The sequence below is a fragment of the Netta rufina genome, assembly GCF_964035555.1.
Source record: "Netta rufina genome assembly, chromosome: 1".
In the NCBI taxonomy this organism is placed as follows: Eukaryota; Metazoa; Chordata; class Aves; order Anseriformes; family Anatidae; genus Netta; species Netta rufina.
The window spans coordinates 67,944,914-67,967,023 of NC_140123.1; the positions used below are offsets into that span (position 1 = coordinate 67,944,914).

Sequence of the window (22,110 nt, forward strand, 5' to 3'; positions counted from 1 at the left end):
TTTCTGGGCCTTTCCTGCCCCCCTGCTCGTTCCACAGGAGAGTCCCATGCACTCACCGGCCTGAGTTAAGTGTTCCCAAGGCTGTATTCACCCTCAGCTAACTCAGTGAAGTCAAAATGCAGTGATCCTTTCTTTTTCTGCAGCGGTTTGCGAAGTTTCTGCTCTCTGCTCAGTACCTCTTCCTTAATTTTTATAATCTCAGAGCACTCTAAGCATTGTCTGCTAACTGTGCCGATCATTACTATAATTTTAAAATCTCTTTGAGGTCTCTTTGACCCCTCAAAATGAGCCTCTTAACTTTGCCTCAGAACTGAAATCACCGAAACCATTACCGATTAGCTGCTCTATAATGCACCTTGCTCCAAACATAACCTTCCTGAGACGGTGACCCATGCTCCTTGCAGTATTCTAGCGAGGCCTAATAACCATCTTCCAGAGGACTGTATTGCCTCTTTCCTGGTGCATTATAGCTCATTGTTCCGTCGGGCTAGTGTCTTGTTTGCCTTTTTTATTGCAGCTGTGCACTGAAGTGATGGTTTCTATGATTTTTTTTTTTCCACGGTAGCCCCTTTCTCTCTCTGAGCAGCGTGCCGGATGTAACACCCATTCCTTACATTTGCTCTTTGTTCCCAGACTAATCACTTTTCATTTTCTATACCAAGCAGCATTTGCCATCTGCTGGCTCATCAACTAAATGATCCAAATCCCTTTTGAATCCGCTTGCATTGTTCCTTATCGCTCCTGCGTGCTTCCAGTCTCACCGTCCAACCAGCAGAGATTACACACGCACGGCGCTCAGCTCGGGCACGGGAATCCACAGGATCTTCTCACACCATGGGCAGAGTGTCCTGCCCAGATTTGCCGCTTGCTGCCTCCATACACGAACGAAAGGTTGGCTTTGGCAAAAAATTAGGCTCACATATGCTTCAGGCTGCTTGAGAAGGACGGCTTTAAGCCCAGGGGATGGCGCAAGGCAGCGTCCTGCAGCACAGATCCCAAGGATTGTGGAAGGGCTGCTGCAGCTTTCAGAGACCCCCACTAGTGTGCCCACAGCAAGAGGCAGCATGCACTCAGCTCTCCCTACCTGTGTTGGAAGGACAGGCACATGCCACATCTCCTTGCACCACATACCACTTCTGGGGGGGGGGGAAAGGGAGAAAGAAGAGAGGAACGTGAGCAAAACAAGAACTCACCTTTAGAAACCAGGGCTTCTGGCCCCATAGGCAAAAATATAAATTTCCTCTCACCCCAACAGTGCACTCTCTGAAACTCCAGCACAAAGAAATTGTTCTGACTCTCTCTGGGAAATGCATGGAAGGCCAGACGTGTGGAAGAAGCAGGGGTCAGCTGGGGACACGCAGTCTTTTCCCAGCTCTCAGCACCAGTTGTGGCAGAGTGGCGTGTGCTAAGCACTGATGCTTTTAAAGCAGGGTTTATGGGCAAGCCTTCTGCTGAGCTGATGCCTGTGCCACACGGCATTCTCTCAGAAACTCTTTTCTGTCTTAGCAACAGCCAGCCTGACTTGCTGGTCTATTGCCTGTGCTTTATTTTGTTTGTCGTTTCAGGAAAAAATTGTCTGAGATTGCCCAGAGTGAGCAATCTTTTGGATGATCTTTTCTGGTCTTCCCTTAAAAGCATTCCTGCGTTTGAGGCATTATCAGTTGCCTGTCCAAGAAACACTCAGGTAAGAGAAGAACTGGACAACCTGTGCATTCTCTAGCATATTTTCTAAACATGTATTTTTATGTGGAAAATGATCACAGAGTGGTCAGTTCAGAAAGCTAAGATTTTGCATCTGTTTTGTGGTCCACATGTAAAAAGATCTAGTTTTTCTTTAAAGTGTGTCATTTTTTCTAAATGCCACATTCACAAGGGCTGGGCCTGATTTTAAATGACATTTGCTTCTCCAATGTACAGTTTTTTCTACATGGGGATTTGAGTTCACAACATTAATAAGCTACAAGCATCATTGGAAATAGCTCGTACTATGCCTTTCTCAGTCAGGACACCAGCATGGCCAGCCTAACTGACTTGCCCTTGGCTATAATCATGATTGGAGATACCAGCTTTTATCCCAGACTTTCCACACACTTAAAAGCAGCTTGGGTTCTAGGTGCTCAGCATTTCTGAAAGACAATTTTTACCTTTATTTGAGCACAGAAAGTCAGCATTCACTCCGTACTGTTCATATGCTCTTTCCTGCTAGGATAGGGTGGTAGGAAAAAAAAAAAAAAAAAAAAAAAAAGAGTTTTGGTAAGTAATGGCAGCATTCCAGTGCTCTTTATCAATACATAAGTCAGAGGAGTTCATCACAGGTATAGGTAGAAAGATTTTTCATAGTCCTCCTCTTAGTCTTACTTAGGTCTCCAATAAGAAAATGAAGCTCACAGACAAATTTAACTTAGTTTCACATCTAAAGAATTTGCATTCCAGGAGGAAAAAAAAAAAAAAAAAAAAAAAAAAAGAGAGAGAGAAAGAACATTGACAGCCCAAATTCAGCCCTTTTTTAACAATAAAAGTCCTGCAATCTGGTTTAGACCTGTTCTTGTGCATTGTAGCTGTATGATTTGTGCAGCATGCAGCCTCATTAAACTGCCTGGAATTCATGAGTGCGATTTGAGCATGCACCTGTAAGATTATTTGATTCACTGGAACTTCTGAAAATCTCCTCTATTATGACATTTAGACACAGCCTGGCTCTTCTGTCTTCCTCTCCCTTTTGGCAAATTTGCATCCAGAAAAAGTAAGACTTGCAAAAGGGGTAGAACTCCCATGTCCTTTCAATAAAAGTACAATTTTCCCTATTTATTTCATTGTCTGAAGCAACCCAAATTCTCTCCGAGAGTACTGCAGAGCCTCTGCCTACATGCAAAAATAGATAAATATATACATTGATCAATCTCTTCTCCTGGCTCACAAGGTCTTTTCCTATCTCAAGCCTCAGGACAAGATTTCTCTTGTCTTGTAGTAGGAGCCACTAGGCCAGTTGTGACGTTTGTGCTGTTTCATCCTGCTGACATGCTGTCCTCCTTTCCCCATGTTAACATCCACTGTCTACTTGTTTACCCCTTCCTGAAGTGTTGTGGTAATTCTGTCTCTCTCTGACACTCCACGTTGGGCTTAGAGCCTGAGTAGGGTAGAACAGTTCAAGAGGCTGCATTCTCAGGAGTTGTCAGTGGGTTTCTCAGCAGCCCAGAAAATTCAAAGGATAAGGTGGCCCCTGTTGCCCTTACTGCACCTTTGATGCACTGAGACTTGCAGGATTCACAGGACTGCCCAGAGCTGTGTTTGAAGACATTCCCTTACCAAGTTTTCCTCATTTCAGACTCATTAGTCTCTCCTACAGCCCATTTCCTAGGCAGCCATTACATGTGATATTTGGGTTAGTAGCAAAAATGTTGCTTTGCCTTATCTAATTGTTTCTTTTCTCCCTATCCCTGTCTTTCCCTGAATCTTTTGTTAACAAGACGTAGACAGGTTCTGATCCTGTAGTCCATAATATGACCTCATGCAATATGACCCCATGTATCAGTCTGGGCAGAGTGGGTTTGAAGGGGTACAGCTCTGCCTGTGATGCATGGCAGAAAGGTGAGATGGATATGCGATTGACTTCTGTGAGTAAGATTCATCTTAATTAATATCAAATACTCCAGAGTGTAGCCCTTTACTTATGAGCTAGTCCCCCTAGGGTCACTTTATACTGGGTGGAGACAGGTCCTAGGGTCACTTTGTACTGGGTGAAGACTAGCTCAGCTCTAGGTATCTAAATTAGGAAAAATCAATTCAACCCTTCATTTCTGGTTCCAATTGCATCACCTGTGTCTGCATTCACTGGAGTCACTGCATCTACTTCACTGATGTCAGTGGCAATTTCAAAACTTGCACTCTTGGAGGTACCAGCAGGCATACCATGCGGAAATGTGCCAGAATACAGCCCTGTCTTCCGAACGTCCTCAAGGTCCTTCCTGACTGTTAACTGGAAGATCTAATAGGATCTCTGCGACTTGATTTTCTGGATATGCCACCCACTGAGAGAACAAAGGTATCCACTAATTTCTGTCACTGAAAAGATGAGCTCTTCTGTGGCTGTATAGAAAAAGAACCCCTGCAATAAAGCTTTGCTGTCTGTGCAGTAAGAAGAGAATGTGTAAGCCTGTTTAAATGCTTTCAACAGCACTCATTAAATCTCTTATCACCATGAGGGGAAAAAAAAAAAAAAAAAAGAAAAAAAATGAAAAAAAAAAACCACCTTGGCAACACTAAGAAGTAAAATTTAGGGATTTTCATATAACTAAGATATCAAACAATTCTGAGGAGGAGGAAACTGACTCCAAGTAGAAAAAAGGACAAAAATAATTGGGAGTGACTGGCCTCATAACAGAATAATCCTTCCCCTACCTTAACACAAATACAGACCACATAGAGTTTACAGCAGAGAACTGACCTTTCAGAGAAAGAATCCCACTCCTACCTAACCTGTGTATATGTTTGATAAGGGTCAAACTTCACAGCAGGCAGCGGAGAGTCTGTCTTGGTCCCTGCAAGGAGAGATGCACCTTTCTGAAAACGGAGAAGCTGGGGAGTTAGGTGAGAGACACAGCTTTAGGCTTCTTTATGTTTCTGTAATCCAAATTGCCTATTCAGTGTTTGAGTAGGGTATTTTTTCCCAGTTGCCTAAAAGTGAGCAGCTTTGTTGTTTTGAACAGGCCATCCCCATGTTGTAGCAAGCACCTGCTTTTGGCAAAACTCCAAAAATTGAGTGTTTGTGCCCAGCAAAGCTCTAAGCTGAGCTGGGAATGATGAAGAAACTGTAACAAGAAACACTGCAACTGAAATCAAGGACTCCATCTCATCTTATCTTCGGAGTGGAGATGCAGAAGTTATAATCAGTAAGGGAATATGAGCCTAGAAAGACTATTAAAAAAAAAAAAAAAAAAAAAAAAAAAAAAAAAAACAGGTCAACGGCATAAAGGCATCCATTTTATTATACCTATATATAGAGAAAGCATATTATTATCTAACAATATCTTTGAGTACTGAGTCATGGTTTCAGATCCATGAAAAGCTAGGCTGCAGGTGGCAATCCACTCATGCATATTTGCTCTTCACAAAACCCATTTTGCATTGAGGGAACTGCTAAAACGGAGATGCCAGAACGCTATCAGGATGGTGCAGAAATCTTTGCAGATGCGCAATTTTCATCTAAAATAAGTTCTACTGCTGCAGAGTCCTAGAGTACTTCAGCACAAAATTAGCCAAAATGTATTTTTATGTAGTCTTCCCAGTTTCAAGAGCAGATGCAGCCCTGCTGTATGAGTGGAGGAGGACTGTTACCACATCATCAGCACCAGTTAAGCATTACACTAGTAGCAGGCAAGGGGAAAAGAGGACAGAGGGATCCTTAGACTCCTGAATAAATCCAGACTTTGTGCAAAATAGGTTTGATATATCGGCTACCTTAACACCTCTTCAGAATGACTACTGGGGAGTAAAGTTTGGAAAAGAAAGCCAGCAGAAAAGGCTCATGTGCCAGCATTTTTGCTCTTCTTGGTCAGGCTAGTTGAAGACACAGGAGAAACACCCACTGGTGACATCTTTCCCTTCAACTGCTGGACTGCAGCAGTAGCCTAAGAGCTGTATTGCTCCATCATTAGCAAAATGCCCAGAGCTGTTAGCTCTGCTTCTTTCCATCAGCCTTTCCAGGTTCATTTGCTTTTCATAATTGTTTCGCTTCCCACCATTTTTCAGCCAGATCTTTGTCATTGTCTTGAGAGTGCCTTCTGTCCAGAGCCCCATGGGCATTTCCCCTAATGCCAGGCCCCAATGCAGACTGCTGCTGTCTCTGTGAGTTTTGATCTTGCGCTGCTTTAGCCTTTCACAACTGCTCTTAGTAACACGCTCGGAAAAAAATAATAAATAAATAAATAAATAAACAACAACAGATTGTTTGCTAGTGTAGATTATCCTGCAGAGGTTTCTTTTTCCCCCCTTTTTTTTTTTTTTTCTTTTTTTTCCTGTGATGTCTAAAAACCATGAGAGAGAGACAGGGATTTCCATCCCTGGCTAGAAATCTTTCCTAGCCTCTTTCACTCTTGAAAGAGCAAGAGTAGCTCTGCCTAGCAGAACTGATTAATTGTGGTTATAATAAAACATATCCCTTCTAAAAATATCTGACTGCATTGTGTTTTAGGAGCTAGAGAAAATTGGCATCATGGCTAAGATGTATGTGTACGGAGCGACAGGCCTTATGTAACACATTAATGCCAGAACTAAACGCTGCAGATTAGATTTTTACAACAGCATTTTTCACCGGTTACCATGAAACAATAGTGCTTGGTCAGGAAACCGCTGCAATAATCCTGCAGCTTTTTTACAAGTCAATATTTAAGGCATCGCTACAGCAGGCTGCGTTACTACAGCATTGCAGGAGCTGTGAAATGAGCCTCCGTCATTCATCATTACCTAGACGTAGGAGACTGCTGCTGAGCACGTCCTCAGCTTAAAATCGGGGGCCGGGGGGGGGGTTTCCAGCCGTGCAGCCTAAGGCGACCCCTGCGGATCGCCAGCAGAGGCAGCGCAGCAGCAGCCTGCAGCCCCTGCCCGGCTCCACGGGGTGTCAGCAGCGGCTGGCGAGGGCTCAGCTGGATGGGGAAGGTGCCCACGTCTTGCTCTCACCTCCCTGTTAGATGCTGTCCGGTTGAGGCAGGTGTAGGACCCTTCCAACCCAGACCGCCCCGTGGGTCTATCCTATAGGGCATGAGAAGGAGATGGGGTGCTGTCTGCTGCCTTACAGCTGTTCCCAGTTGGTTGTTGGTCTGCTAGGGGATGCTGGCATGGAGTAAGAGCTGCAGAAGCTGCAGGACAGTGATGTATGGAAAAGCAGAGAACATTAACTGGTAGCCAGTCAGCTTCACCTTACTTAGCCTCTGGAGCTGGTATGAGGATGGTGAGCCTTCTGTTACCAGATGATCACCATGGCTCTAGCAGGGCCAAGTAATTGCCAGTCCTTTTCCTCTGAAACATAGCTAACTATAGATCAGTACAATGTGAATTGTGAAAAACATGAAAAACATGGCCAATGTTAAGTTATTCCTCCCATTCCTCTTTCTGTGGCATAGCAATGGATTGAGTCCCTGTTAGCCCTCGTATTATGATGGCCCAAGACCAATCAAGTAACTGGGAAATAAGAGTAGAAGGAACACACAGAAGTATCAATGTGAGGACAGGCCTTCAGTTAGCGGCTCTACGTGCCCTTCCTGGCACAAGGAGGCCCAAAGTTGTCCTGTATTTGTGACAACAGCCTTCAAAGCATCTCACAGCATCTGCAGCCACTGCTAGATCGTGTCTCCTGTATCAGGCTGCAAGTAGCATGACACGAAGCCTCTCATACTTCACCTGAAATTCCCTTGTGCTGAACTGATTGAAATTACTTCTTTGTTTTTTGTTGGTTGGAGCAGAATTTGACTCAGACAGTAGGATTTATATGGACAAGCTGCTTACCAGTAACACCTCACTGAGATGCTCCAGCTAAGACCACAGTCCCATTGAACTGAGGCCTGTACGTATGTTGCCTCTCTCTCCCTAGCCCCAGATTTGATTCCAAACTTGGTGAAGATAGCAAGAATTATTCTTCTGAAGTCAACACGCTTTAAGCTGGGCTTCACCCTGTAAATATTTACACAATGAGTAAGCCTATGCCCCGGTTCCTGATCTGGCTATTATAACCTAAGATGTTTCTGTCAGCTTAGAAGCCTGCCAGTGCAGATGAAGTGCAAAATGAAGGTTTTACAAGACACAGAAGAAAATAATTCCTTTTAATATTTGTCCCTTTACCTAAACTTTTGTACTTTTTCCTTTCCTTTTTACTTATTTTAACTAATTGTACGTAATCTTTGCTGAAAGTGTTGTATGGTTACTTCACCCTTTTTCACTGTTAACTCTTACCCTAGCTTTACTTCACGAAACAAAACAGCCGTCCCCACATGCCTCCCTAAATAATTGTTGGTTCCTCTTATAATTTGCTAATATGCCAGCTTCTATTTAAAAATAAAATATAATCATTGACTAACCATTTTAAAGCTGCTCTTGCCAACCTAAATTAATCCCCGTTCCACTTGTCTTTCTGCCTTTCTGCTCCACAACTGCCCCCTAGAGAAATAGCTCTGGAAGGAAGCAGCAACGCGCACATCCACTCACACAGCACTGGGAACACTTGGTTTGCTCCAGACTGGCACGGACTGAGAGCGGTTTCATTAAAATTCTGGGTAAAAGAAAATGTTTTTGGTTTTGTTTTGTGGTTTGTTTGTTTGTTGTTTTTTTTGTTTGTTTGTTTGTTTGTTTCGCGTGAAGGTGCTAAGTTTCCCTTGAACATTTTTCTAAGTGCAGTGAAGAAACCACGCCCTGAGGGTCACCAGACTTCAGTCTTCAGACTTCAGACATGAACTTCATGGACTCAACTTTTCCTTAGTCTATGTGGACATTTTGGTAAGTGTGAGTTAGGTGTGGGGAAAGGCATGGCCAGTGCTAAGGCTCTTGGCTCCCTCACACAGTGCAGGGCAGGAAAACCCTTTAAAACTTTTTCTAAAGCTTGGGACAACCATTTCCGTGCTCTGACAAGACAGGTGGAGGAAGGACGGTTATGGATAAGGGCTTCTGTTACAGAGAGGCGTGCATTTTATTGCTGAAACCGAATCTGCGTGAGGGCTGGTGGGCAAACTGGGGTTTGAGCCAGCGTGAGTGGGGTTGTACCAATGTATATTTGCGGGACTGGGGCCATTTCCTCTTTATAAAGCCAAATGAACCACAGACAAGCTTCCTATGAGCAGCAGGAGTAACGAGCGCCTCCTTCCTAGGGGCACATCCCCTCAGGGGGCCGCCCTCAGCGCCCCGCCAGGGGGCGCCGCCGCCCCGCGGCCATCCCTCAGCGGGGCGGGGCGGGGCGGGGCGGGGAGCGGGAGGGGAGCGGGAGCCGCGCGCGCCCGCCCCGCCCCGCCCCGCCCCGCCCCGCGTCACGTGCCCGGCGGGCGGCCGTTGGTGGCGCGAGGCGCTCCCGTGACGCGCGCGCAGGGAGGGCGGGGGGAGGAGGAGGAGGAGGAGGAGGAGGAGGAGGAGGAAGAGGAAGAAGGCTGGCGGCCGTTACCGGGGGCAGCCGCCATGTGAGGCCCCGGCCGGCAACACAGCGCGGCTGGGAGGCGGCGGAAGGTGAGCGGCGAGCTGCGCTGCGGGCTCCTTGCTGCCTTCCTGCCTTCCTTCACCCCTTCCCGTCATGGCGAGGCCCCCATGGCGGTTGGCCTGAGAGGAAAAGAGCCGGGAGGGGGGGAAATAGGGGACGGGGGGGGGGCTGCGGGGCCCCTCCCTGCGGCCTGGGCCTGAGGAGGAGGAGGAGGAAGGAGGGCGGTGAGGAGGGGGGGGTGGCGTTATGTAACCGCCGGCGGGGGGAGTGAGGGGGGAGGGGAGAGGGAGGGGAGGGGGGTGGGAGAGGGCTGAGGGGGGGGTGTTAGGGTTGGGGGGGGTGTTAGGGTTTGGGGAGGGGGTGTCAGGGCTTGGGGAGGGGGAGGTTTGGGGGGGTCTCAGGTGCCCCTCCCCCGCCGGCACCTGCAGGGGGGTACCCCTGTGTGTGTATGGGAGAGGGGGGGGGTGTTTGGGGAGGGGTCGGCAGCGAGGGGTCACTGCGGGGAAATAGGGGAGGGGATAAATTGGGGGGGGTGGGGGGGAGCCCTGTCGCAGCCCCGCCGCCCTCTCCTCTCCTCTCCTCCCTTCCTACCTACCCCCCCCACACCCGCAGCCGGCTGCGGATTTTGCGCCCTGCGTTGATTGTGAGGGGGGAGGAAGGGGCACGGAGGGCTCGCCTCTTCTATCCCCCCCCCCCCCTCCTTCTCCTTCCCCTCTTTCCCCGCCTGCTGCTGCTGCTGTGTTTTGCTACGTAGCCAGCGCCGGCCTGACCCAGCAAAAGGCCCCTGATGGGAGGGAGGTGCGCGGGGATGGCATGTAAACCTTGAGAGCCGAGGGGAGGGTGAGAGCGTAAGCACGCGATTATTATTATATATTTTTTTTGAAGGGGGGGGGGTAGGAAAGCCATGGTGCATGCTGCAATGTCCCATTATCCCCCCCCGTGCTTTACGGTTAATGTCAGCCTTTGGAAAGGCAAGGCCTGCGAATGCTCCGTTTGTGTTAATGAGAGGTTTTTCTCCCTGAAAAAGAAGAGTTGATGTTTATTATGGATCTTGATTTAAAGTCGAGGTCCAATCTCGAATTTGATAGTGCAATGCAAAGAAGCAAAGCCAGCAGATTGCAATTGCATGAGCTGAATTTTAACTATAACCTCTTACATTTAATAGCAATTAGGCAACAGTTTAAAACAGTCCTATCGGAGCAACAACAGCACCTAATGAAAAGGTTACAGCCAAAATACATTTGTGAAACAGCCCCGTTTTATTAAGATATTTAATGCGGAAATCCAGATCTCTGACAAATTCTCTCTTTGCCATCTTGTCTCAGGCGTGCAGTCGCTGCCCATCCCCACCATAATTGTCTTTCACTCAGCCCAATTCTGCCAGTGGACGGTGCACCAAATCCCTGTTGGTAAATAATCCCAAGCTGTCAGACTGGAGGTCATTGCTAGGACAGTTAGTAGAGGCTCAGCGCAGACACCTGCCTTGTGACTTGCTGCTGTTTAACTACTTGGAGATAGATTGTTTTTAAAGTAAAACTGTGGTAGTATACTGGAAAAAAAAAAAAACAACGTATTTCAGGCCAGTGTAGTAAACTCCATGTGTGTATTTTTGTGCACAGTGTATGTCTTCAGTGCATTATTCATATTTGGCCTTCCAAATGTATTGCCAGTCTGTCTTTCTGGATGGTGTGCGTCCTCTTACCTAGCCATAGCCTGGTCTGCCTGGTGCAGCCAGCGTCTCGTAAGCGGGAGCTGAGTTTGATCAGTCTTTTCTCATCCCTCGACCTGGATGTCTGTCTTAAGGAAGCTTCATGGCAAATTTTCAATCTTGCTGCCATCCATTTCAGCTACTAGGAAGATTAAAAAAGAAAAAAGACTCTAATACAAAAACTCGTTTCAAGAACATAGGAAAAATGTGATTACAGACTTCTTAATGAATTAGTTGTTCAGGACAAGTAGGAAAAGAATAACTTACCTGACCCTGCCATGTGCTTTCCCCCATTTAATCTGTTAAGCTATTGTTTACATTATGAAGAATGATTTTTTTTATTGAACATCCTTCTGCTTTAATTAAAGGACTATATTATCTCTGAGATCTCTGTCGGCTCTTAAGAGTGTGTTTGCCTGGTATAGATGCAGCAAGGGAGCTAAATACCCAAATGCTGAAACCCTCCCCCAAGAATACAACAATGTAGAGTTTGGTGACAGTGCCATGTGTTTACAAAGCAGAGCAAAAGGAGGAAAAAAGGGAAGCAAATAGAAACGAGAGCGTCCAGGTAGTAAAGAATGATGAAAGTGAAGAGAGCAAATCTAACTGGATGCAAAAGAGCATGAGGAACAGGTGAGGAGTTCTCAAATACAGTTCATGCAGTGTAATTGTGGAAATGTCTCTTTTTTTTTTTTTAAGAGTCAAATTTGCGTAGAGCTTCTTCTCCCTGAGAGCAGCTTTCTGCTCTGTTGTGGAAACCAGACAGCATTTTAATTGGAGACACAGCTGGTTTTAGGGAGGAGGGCTTCTCATGTCTGTGGTCCCTCTGCTTCTGTATTTCATGTGGCGTAGCTGGTGCTCATAAGATAGGAATGAGAATTAGGAAACTCTTCTTTCTCTTTAGTGGAAGAGAGGTGAGTACGTAGAACAGCTTTAAATTCTGGGCAGTGATGATAACTTCCATTCCTGTTGCTTGTCTTTTTAGAGCTAGCTGGAGGGCTGCTGCTACTGTAGTTAAGGAATCTGTGACAGTTAAATTCATCTGAGAGATACTTTTAATTTGGTATACCCATAGAGATGATTGCTGTATCTTCTATATTCTTTGCTGCAACTGTCTAAGCAGATAGTGTCCCCTGAATTTCAGTGTTAACTTTTGGGAAAAGTAGATGGTGGGTTGTGGTTTGTTGTTGTTTTGTTTTTTTTTTTTTCCTAGTTCATTTCCTATCTCAAAGCTTAAGGTCTCCCAGTTGGTATTCTTCCTGTTTAATAGTGCTGAAGCTGGTGGTTTGGAACTTGCTGGCATAAATAAAGTTTAACCGTGTGGTTAACTCTTTTGTGTTGGTTTTGCTTCCTGTTCCCAGGTATCTGTAAACACTTTAACCAAACCCCAGCATAAGGAGGTAACAACAAACCCTATTTGGGTTGCTTGAATCACAGACCTTTTCAGCTTCTTGATTGAAAAAAAAAAAAAAAAATCCTGAAAAAATACCTAATTCAGTTCAGGATAAGACACTGCTCAGGTTCTTTGCAGGTTAAGTGCAGGTGGATTGGTTCAAATGCCAAAACTTGAAAGCAGTGCTGACGCTTAGTAGGGTTGAGATCTGCTGCAAGGCTTTTTTGTGCTGGCTTAAAGACTGTCAGTCTTCTGGCAGGGTGGGCTATGCAGTGTGTTTTGGCAGGGGCCTTGGGACCATTGCTGCACCTTTGGGGTCAGCTTCTAGCTGTCAGTGCATCTCCAAAGTGAACTGCAGTTCTGTCTGCCTTGTTTGTGAGTTCCTCCTCTTGAGGTGGTTCCCCTCAGCTCTTAGTCCAGGACACTATGAGTAAGCATCTCAGGCAAATGGCTCTTCTGGAGACCTAGGAGCTGCTGGTGTTTAAAGGAAGCCATGACATTGTTGATAATTCTTACAGGTAGGAAAGCCCAGGATGACCCTGTGGCATGTAAGGAGGAGGATTAGTGCGATTTATCAAGTAGAGTAAATGCATTTTACCATCTTGTGGCTTTTTTTAATGTAACTCCCAGTTGAGCTAAAGAAATAAAATAATGGTGTATAGTGGAAGGATACTGTTCTGGTTTGAGTCCACTGGTTGTTTTTTGGAAATATTGGACCATTTGGAAACTGGAAAAAGGGACTTAATAGTCACTATTTCTTAGATTTCCATGCTGAAATTACATTATTTGGTGAACTGTTAATCCTGTGATAAAACAGTACTGGAGAAAGGGGGTAATGAGTTTTCGCTCTAATCTCTGATTGATCAGGAATTTGAAGTGATAAATGTTGCCCCTCCATAGTAATTCCTATAATTTCTATGTTGATTTTTAACCTAGTAAGAGCTGCAAGCCTCCTGTTTGCCTGAGGAAGGCAGTTTTTGCTCTGTGGCCTTTTCCTATCGATCTGTCTCTACTAAGTAGCAGTGTAACGCTGTTGTTTCAATGTCAGAGGTACTTACAAGACCAACTTGAAACCACATAGGGCCAAGAACACAATTCTGATGCGAGTTTTGTTTAGGGATCCTAAAGAAATAGAGCATTTCTGTTTTCTTGTAAGAACTTACAACTGTTTTTTCAATAAAATGCAGAAACACTGTGCCTGAACCCTGAATATCACTTTCAGCCGAATCTAGAAGGAAGCTTGAGAATATATAGGATCAGATCAGAAGTTTGCCCAGCATTACTGTTTCTAGAAGTTGCAAATAATGGGTTCCAAGGTAATACTAGAGAAACAAAGATACTGAGACGCTTTCCCACAAGTAAACTAGGCAATAGATTAACAAATATTTCCATTTGTTTTGATCTCTCCAGTTACAGGTTTCATCTGATTTTCTGCTACTTGTGTTGGTCTGAGTGGATGGTAAGAGTAATATCAATAGATTAAGGAAAGATATAGGTACATAAACCTTCAAGGCCATTGAAGCCATATCTTGTAAAGATTTTACTTCAAAAAAAAAAAGGTTGCTGCTTTGAGAGTTTCAAAGACAAATCCAGAAAAAAAAATGGGGACTATGCAATGACAGTTGGAATTAAGAAACACCATTCAAAAAGTGCTGCAAACAAAAAATCTATCTGTTTAAATGTTGACTCTGTAGTGAGCACTATTTTTGCTAACAAAGCTGCTTCATTTCCTCCGGGTTTGCTACCATACAATCTTAGTGCCACCCATATGTGTGTAGAGAGATGGTCCTCCTTAGTATCTGGCATCAGGTCCCACTTGAGATTTGCAAAGTGGATGTCTTATCTCTCTTTTTCCCTGAAGAGCTTGGCCTGCTTGGCATCTGCTCAGTGTACGCTGATAACATTGAGTTCAGCATAAAGCACAACTGCCCTGGGCACTTCCACTGAAAAATAACTTGTGGAGAAGAAATGGAGCCTTCTCTTTACATTAGTTAAAACGTTGGTCCAAGGGCAGATGTGTTTCGATGCCGTTCCAAAGTAGTTACTCCAGGTACTGGGTAATGAGATGGTCAGCAGCAAAGGCAAGTTGAATGTGTGTATGTACGCACACGCCTGTGCATGCACAGAAACACATACATGTGTATCGAGACAAATACATGACATTTTTGATTAATGTCATCTCTTCTGACAAGATTTCACCAGTCTGCTGACCCGATGCCTAGGGAATCTGGGAGACGTGAAGATGGGTTGTGTCAGAGTTTTTTACCGGCAGCTTCTCTGAATTCAACACTAACAAATTCAGTGTTCACAGGTTTTGGTCACCTCTTGAAAATTCGTCATTGTTTTTATTCAAGAATGGCTGTACCCCCTCTTACTCGCTTTTTCTGCTTTGCTTTCTTTAGCTTTCCAGTCACTTTCTTTATGGCTAGGAAGTCTTAAGTCACTCAGTAGCAGCAAGTCGCTTTGTTATCTGAGAAGAGGGATCTTTGTTTACTTATTGTACCTACCCAGGGCTTTACCTACTCTTCACTGTATGCTCTGCATGTAAGACACGAGTTGTAGGGCTGGATTATTGTCAGGCTGAGGTCTGCACAAACCCAGGTTTTCACTTCCTGAGCAAGTTCTATCAATTTATTAGGTTAAGAAAAAGTGAACAGCCCACCCTCCCTTTTCAAAGAAAAAGTAACAAAAAAAAAGAAAAGTTCCTTTTATCAAATGATATAGCCAGCTTAAATATATATGGACTTGAAGAATACGCAACTCACATGTTCTTCTCACTTGTTCTTTCAGATACTCACTTAAGTCCAAGAAAGAAAGAATTTCCTTTTAGTTTGATTTACAGTCTGTTCACTATGTTGCTATAGAGAATCCTAATTCTGCAAGCTGTTTCTTATCCCGATTTGACTTAATGATTTTCTTCTGGAATCTAGGCACTTAGAAGCTGGCATAAAGATTACGAGTGTGCTACGTCCTCTAGGGATTGAAGTCCCAAAGGAAGATGAGTAACAGAAATAATGAAGCCAGTTGCTGAGGTCTGCTGAAATTTGCCAGCGTATTGTGGCAGTATGAACAGTTGTATCAAAGAGGTCATGTTTGAACTAAAAAGTGAACTGAGCTACATGGTTAAATCTGTCAATTAAAATTTATGGGGAAGAGCCACTCATTACTGAGGAACTCTGAAGTGTGGGGAAAATATTACCAAACAATGCAGAAATGTGGAAACTCCTGCCAGTCTTCTGTGAGCAGAAGAAAAAGTTCAACCAAGTTAAACCACTGCTTGTGACAAGCTCTAAATGGACTGTAGCTGCTACTGAATGTTATTCCTAGAGGGGAATGAAACATTGACAGTTGGTCTCAAATTGAATCTGGCTTGCTATTTTTCAAAGAACTAACCATCTCAAATGCCATGTATAAAAGCAAAAAGAGTGTCTTGTTGAAAACAGATTGCTCAAAGGTAGTGCAGGCTGCAGAACGATGCACCACCTTGTTTTAGGACAGCAAGTCCTCTGCTGTTTTCTGTACCCCATGCTCATGGTTCCTTAAGTTGTGAGAGTTAAAGTTGTCTGTCCCAGGCTGTAAGTTGGTTGGGAAAAGATCTCCATGTTGTTGTCCTGTACAGCTCTTGTATAAATGGTTGATTGCTGAGCAACCACTTTAGGCTGATGTGGTGATTAGTTGACAAAATAACTGTATCTTAGTCACTGCTTGTAGGTAAAGTATTTAGTCCTGGATGTTAAAGTAAACTGATCTGAAATAAAGACCATTTTGAGTTGCAGAAATAGTCAGTTTGGAAACTGGAATAATTTACTTAGCAAAGTAAAAATTTGCCCAAGATTTTCATGATTGTTGTCTAACAGTCCTAGGTTTACTTATAGGAGAAGGGTGTATTGTCAGGAGGTTTTGGTGACAGATTGTTTTTAATGTATTTCGGCCAATTTGATTTGTGTTGCTTTACAATATCATCAGAGATTGGATTGCAAACCAGAACTTGCTGGTTGATCCGGTAATACTGGTGCTTATAGTTAGAAGCGATTGTAATATGGGCACGTGTGAGTTAAGTTGGAGAAAAGACTTAGCACTTCTCTGTTGTTCAACTCTAACATTCTTTGAAAACTCTTTCTTACTCTATGGAAAAAAGTAAGGTAGTCTACCCCAGTTGTTTACTAGGGGGAAGAATATAAGCAGGGCCGGTAGTGAGGCCCTGGCTTATTGCAAATCCACATCCCCATTCACACCACAGTTGGTTGTTTATAACCATGACCTAAAAGTTGGTTTCCCGAAACGGCTGAGGGATTCATAAGCTGTCACTGGCACTTCAGGGAACAGTCCCACCCATCTGCCTTGGCTGTGTGTGACCCTGTTGTGACTCGGCTCAGCTCACGGACCTGGTGGAAACTGTCCATTCCCGCTGTGTGAATTTTCCTCTGATTTGGCCCAAAGTGCCAGGCATAGGGGTCATGGGAGCGCGGAGCTGGAATGGAGAGGCTGGGCATAAGGGAGGCCAGCTGGCCTCTGTCGGGCCAGCAGAGGTTGAGGAGCAGCCCATTCCTTTTAGTGGCAGGCGGCCATCAAGTTGACTCAACCGTCTTGTGAAACTTCACCCTGAGAGTTTATTTCCCGCCTAGAATAAAATTCAGTTGCTTTGCAACATCCAGATTTGTTTATTTTAATATGGAACAGTGTTGTTAACTCGAGTGTCTAAAATCACGGGGGTTTAAAAATACAGTATCTTTAAAAAAAAAAAAAAAAAAAAACTATCTTTTTTAAGTTCCTTTACTGGATTCTGACATTTTTAGTACATAGTAAAAAATAGTTTTAGACCCTGTAGCAGCAGCTCTTTTCCAGAAGACTCATCCAAGAATAGGACTCTTGTGCTGAGAAATGTGTAAACACGTAAGACAGTTCTTTCCTCAAAGAGCTTGCAGCCTAGTGCCAAGCAGAGTGGTGAGTTTGATGTGGGAGCTGGAATGTAGATGCATGAAACTCAAACAGGCCACAAAATACCCATTTGATGGAAACAACTTCTAAGCCCTGCTGAGCAGGGATGGATACAGTCTACGGTTCAAGCAAAAGGTTCTGATATTCATTAGTGGTGGCCTGAGATAGCCGTACTTCTGTTAGCGTTAGAGCTGCACCTTCGAGAATGATGTTTGTGGTATTTGACCACGCTAATTAAATCAGGTTCTTTTGTACTAGAGGATGTCAATCAGGTGTTTGTCCTGGTCAGAAAGGCAAAATGCCTGATGCTGTGCATTACACTTCCACGCAACTTCCTGTTACCTGTGATTGGTATAATTGGATTAGAAGTTACTTGTACTGTGTATTTAGACACAAGTCTGGCAGGGCTTTTTGTTGAGTCACGTTGCAGCATCTAGTTGGCTTTGGCAATAGTTCATTTGCTTTTCTGTAGTGCAAAATATAAAATCTGCCTGCTGAAAAGGCAGCAGAAATGTCTCTGCATCATGGAAAAGAGAATGCTGCAGAGCGTGGCACAGACAACTGAAGTTTGGGCAGGACTGGTACTGACCTGGAATCAAAAGGCTTGTGAGGATCCATACTCACTTCTCAAAGAGTTGCTGAGAACATTTCTGTGCTCCCAAGCATTGTGCTCATAATACCTATGGTTTGGGTCTGGATTTGTCTGTTATCTCTGTAATCCCAACTATCCCAGTTAATGGAAAGCCACCTAACCTATACCACACAATCCTGACCTTAAAGTATTTTAAAAGAAATATCTTTCCTGAATCAGATACTCAAATACTAACTTAACATCAACGTTCACATCTGCGTCGCTTGTTGTGCAGTCTGAAATCTCTCAGTTGCCATGCAACTCTCCTGTATGCATGCACGTGTTTATAGAATTCGTAAAATGCAGGGATAGTAGTTCATTCTATTCCATGATCTGTACAGTTTGATTAACAAACAGCCTTTAATAAGATTAAGTGGTTGTGAATTGGGAAGTGTGATGTGAGGCCATGAATTAGCGTGCAGTGGGATGTTGCGTATCTTTCTAGTGTGCTCTCTTGGCTATTTCTGAGCTGCCAGTCACGTACAAAGCATCAAAACTCTTAGTTCCTCTTCTAGCTTCAGTTTTGAAAAAGATCTCCCAATAGAAATTTTAAATTAGTTAAAGAACTCTATTTTGCAGAACAGTAAGATTTTACAGTTTGTGTGTGGTCTTGAAAGATGCAGGGCCAAATCGTGTTAATTTTGATGACAGGAGATTTAATTTGACTTTTTTTCTTGAAAGGTTGTTTCTCTTGCAATGAGAATTTGGATTCTGTTCTTAGAGATACTGTTTCTGTCATTACAGATTTTCTTTGCAGTTTCAGAGTTTGTTGGGATTTCAGAGCAGAAGACTGCTCTGAAACAAGTTAGTATAAACAGAGAGAATTATTATTATTGTTTGATCACAAGCAGGCCAATTTCAATGCTTGTCCCCTTTTTTGTTTCTCCCCACCACCACTTCAAGGGTTCTTTACAAAGCATTTCTTCTGCTCAACCCTTCATCGTGAGTCCTATAGATAGGGCTTTGTGTCTTCTTTACAGTTCTTATTTCACGAGCCAGCAAGTATACCTCAAATCTTATTTAATTTTTCCTCTGATTTAATATATCTTGTGCAAGATGTTTCATGTTCATTTGTTCCTTAGGTTTCAGATAAGCAGCTCTAGAGGTTATGTTCGTTTTCGAGGAAAACTGCCATGTAAGCACAAGGATTTAGCAGGATCATAGAACAGCCCAGGCTGGAAGGTACCTTAGAAGATGATCAGGTCCATGGGAAAAGGGAGCCTAGGTGAGGTTACCTAGCACCTATCTAGTCACATCTCAAAAACCTCCAGTGATGGGAACCCTACCACAGCACTGGGGAAGTTGTTCCGGTGATTGATCCTTCTCACTGTAAAAAAAATTTTTTTTCTTACATCAAGACAAAACCACTTCTGACACAGCTTGTACCTGTTGCCTCTTGTCTCCACGTGGCTCCTTTTGAAGAGAGAGCAGCGAAGATCCTCCTTAGACCAGAAACAGTTCCTGGAACTACAAAGGGAGAAATTAATCTCCCAGGTTTTCATATCAGCATTAAGTAAATAATCTATAACTCTTAGGAGGTAAGCCAAAGGCATCTAGTAATCATCGAAATACCATGTTTCGAACTTGTGTGTTTAGAATTGAAGTGAACAGGCTGAGTCAAAAATCACATCTGCCAAGGAAATTGTAAATCATTATCAGATGTTGGAAGTAAGGCATTACAGCCTAGCTTCTCTAGTTTTGCAGGCAACTGAGCAATTGATATGTCATGCTTTTAACACACTGACCTGAAGGAGTCATGTTTTCTGATTTGTAGTTTTAATTAAACTAGGTACATACCCATGATTCTGATTTTGATTGGCCCCACAGGTTGTGGTGGCCTGATCCGACAGCGTTTGGGAGGTCTCTCTTCCTCACCTCCCAGTAGCCTAAATAATAATTAAATGTTTCAGGGTTTCAGAAAAAGTTTACTCTTATGAAAGGCAGTTCATTGGTTTAACAAGCATCTGATGTTTTTGTTTCTGTCTTACTGATACTGGAAAGACTTCTTTGAATAACCAAGAGGTCTGTATTAGGGGTCAGAGTAACTGAAGTTCTCAAGAACTTTGTAATTGGAATGAAGAACATCTTAGACTGCTGGTGATGTATGTGAGTTTTATACTGTATTGAGGGCTCTCTTTTTTTCCACCAGAGTAAGATAAATGTGTGTATGTGTATATATGTATGTACACACACAAGATTTTCTTTTCGACAGGCTTTTTCATCCTTTATTATTAAGGAACAAGAGTAATCAATGCTTAAAATCCTGGTGATTCTTACAATAGCTATGATACCTAAAATCAGTATGTGACATTTTCATGAATAAACATTTTCCTTTCTTGAACCTACACCTTTGTTTTTCTGTAAGAACTTCTCAGTCAGAAGTGATATATTTGAATTACGGTTTACTTGAGTTTATGGGAAAATAAATTTTTTCTATATAAAGGAAATCATCCAACCATTTCCAATTTGTACCTTCTACAGGAGAAAAAAAGTCAATTTTCTATTTCATGTAGTCATCCAACTCATCTGCTCTCATTTCTCCTTCCTTCTCCTTAAGGGGTCTGTGGTATCTGTTGGATAAAATTCAGCCCCCTCCCCCCCTTCCTCACCCCCCCCTCAAAAAAAATAATTTCAGGAAGCTCAATATCTTGGAAATTGGTCCCTGGGTGAGAAACACAGGTACCTAGAAATAAAATATAACATACTGGGGAGGGGTAGCTTTGTTTTGGTTGTTGGCATAGAGCTAATCTTGACAAATGATTAATCATGACTCTCTATTTCTGTAGGTTATGTAACAGATTACAACAAATATGAGAAGAATAGAACCAGGTGCATCATGATCTTCCTGCGTTTGAGGAGATCCTGAAACGTACTACTGAAGTGTGTCTTTTCAAGGTACTTACACCTGCTTTAACTCTGTAATTCGATGGTTGCCTGATTTGGCATATTGCTGTTATTCCATGAAAATGATCGTATTTATGAAAAGCTTCCTGCAGCTGTCTCCTACTCTGCAAGGCGACTTGCCTGCAGTCCAGGGTGGGTTAGCTGGATTTCAGAGTCCGCCTACTTGCTAGCTCTAGAACAAAAGGGATTTGAGAGATGAAAGCTTGGAATTCAAGTTTTAGCCAAGTTATTCGGAGGAAATAAAATTCTAGTGTGATAAATGAGGTGGTCTCCAGGACACTGCAGTGGAAGTTGCTTCCTGGATAGGTAAATGACCAAAATGGATAGTAATCTCCAACTACAGCTGTGTGTACTTTCTAGTAGGCTGGAGACTGGGTGAAGCTTCTGTGCACCACTAACAGATGATTCTATGGATAGGCCAAAGAATAGGCCTCTTCTCAACAGCACAAGAGGAAGGAAAAGATCAATTGACTTCCTTTTATGTATGAACTGTAGTTTTGTGCATTTTTATGGGTATCAAGATTTATCTAATAAAATAAAGGTGATTGGCTTAAATTTTCTTCCTGTTAGTTTCAGTGTATACAAGGTCCTATTCCTGTCATCCCACTGTTAAGAGCTTACAGCCCTAAAAGACAAAGCAGTGTTCTTATTTAGAGGACTGGTTAGAATAGAGAGTGAGAGATGTAGTGTAGCAGGCAGTGACCTCATGATGAGACTACTCCATTAATCAATATTTTAAAATCAGTGTTACAACAGCTATAGTTAATGTGGATCACTTGGGTACAGTGAGCAGTTGGCCACAGTCCAAAACATTTCTTTTTCTCTCCACCAGTTCTGTTTCAGCTCACTAATAGCTCATCTGGGGATGCTGCTGTGTTCAGCTCATGGTCCAGGGATAAGTGTATTACATAAAGGAAAACTGTAATTTGCCTGGTTAGGTTTGTTTATTTATTTAAAGAAACCTAGCTATAGATCATACTAGATCGCTTAAATGACTGGCTTTTCCTTGAGGAAAACATGACCTTTGATTTTCTTTCTCTTTGTCTTCTTTTTTCTTTTATGTAACTTCATTGTTTTTTGGAACAACAAATGCTTGGACCTCTAATGATCAGCTCTGAACCCATTGGTAAAATTAATCCAGTCTCTCATGCCAGGAGGTGTTTGCCGGCATCCCCCCGTGTAAATAGTATCAAATGGGAAAGAAAAGATTGTTCGTGATTTAGGCAATATTTTGCAGGAACGGTAGCAATTTTATATAAGAACCTTTTATAGGAGAGGTGTGATGAACAGGAAGAATTTAATAAATCACAATGGCAACTGATCTTTGTGATGACTTTTTAATGTGAATTACGACAAAATTGCAT

General features: G+C 43.3%; 1 protein-coding gene across 2 annotated transcripts in view; it reads left to right on the plus strand.

The window, feature by feature from the left end:
* The first annotated feature begins 9,083 nt into the window (after positions 1–9,083).
* Positions 9,084–22,110, plus strand: part of REV1 (REV1 DNA directed polymerase) — a 54,163-nt gene continuing 41,136 nt past the window's right edge. For both annotated transcript variants that reach the window (XM_084289522.1, XM_084289523.1), the window contains exons 1-2: positions 9,084–9,201; positions 20,629–20,737. The gene's annotated coding sequence lies outside the window, so the exon portion shown is untranslated. The remainder of the gene's footprint in view (positions 9,202–20,628; positions 20,738–22,110) is intronic.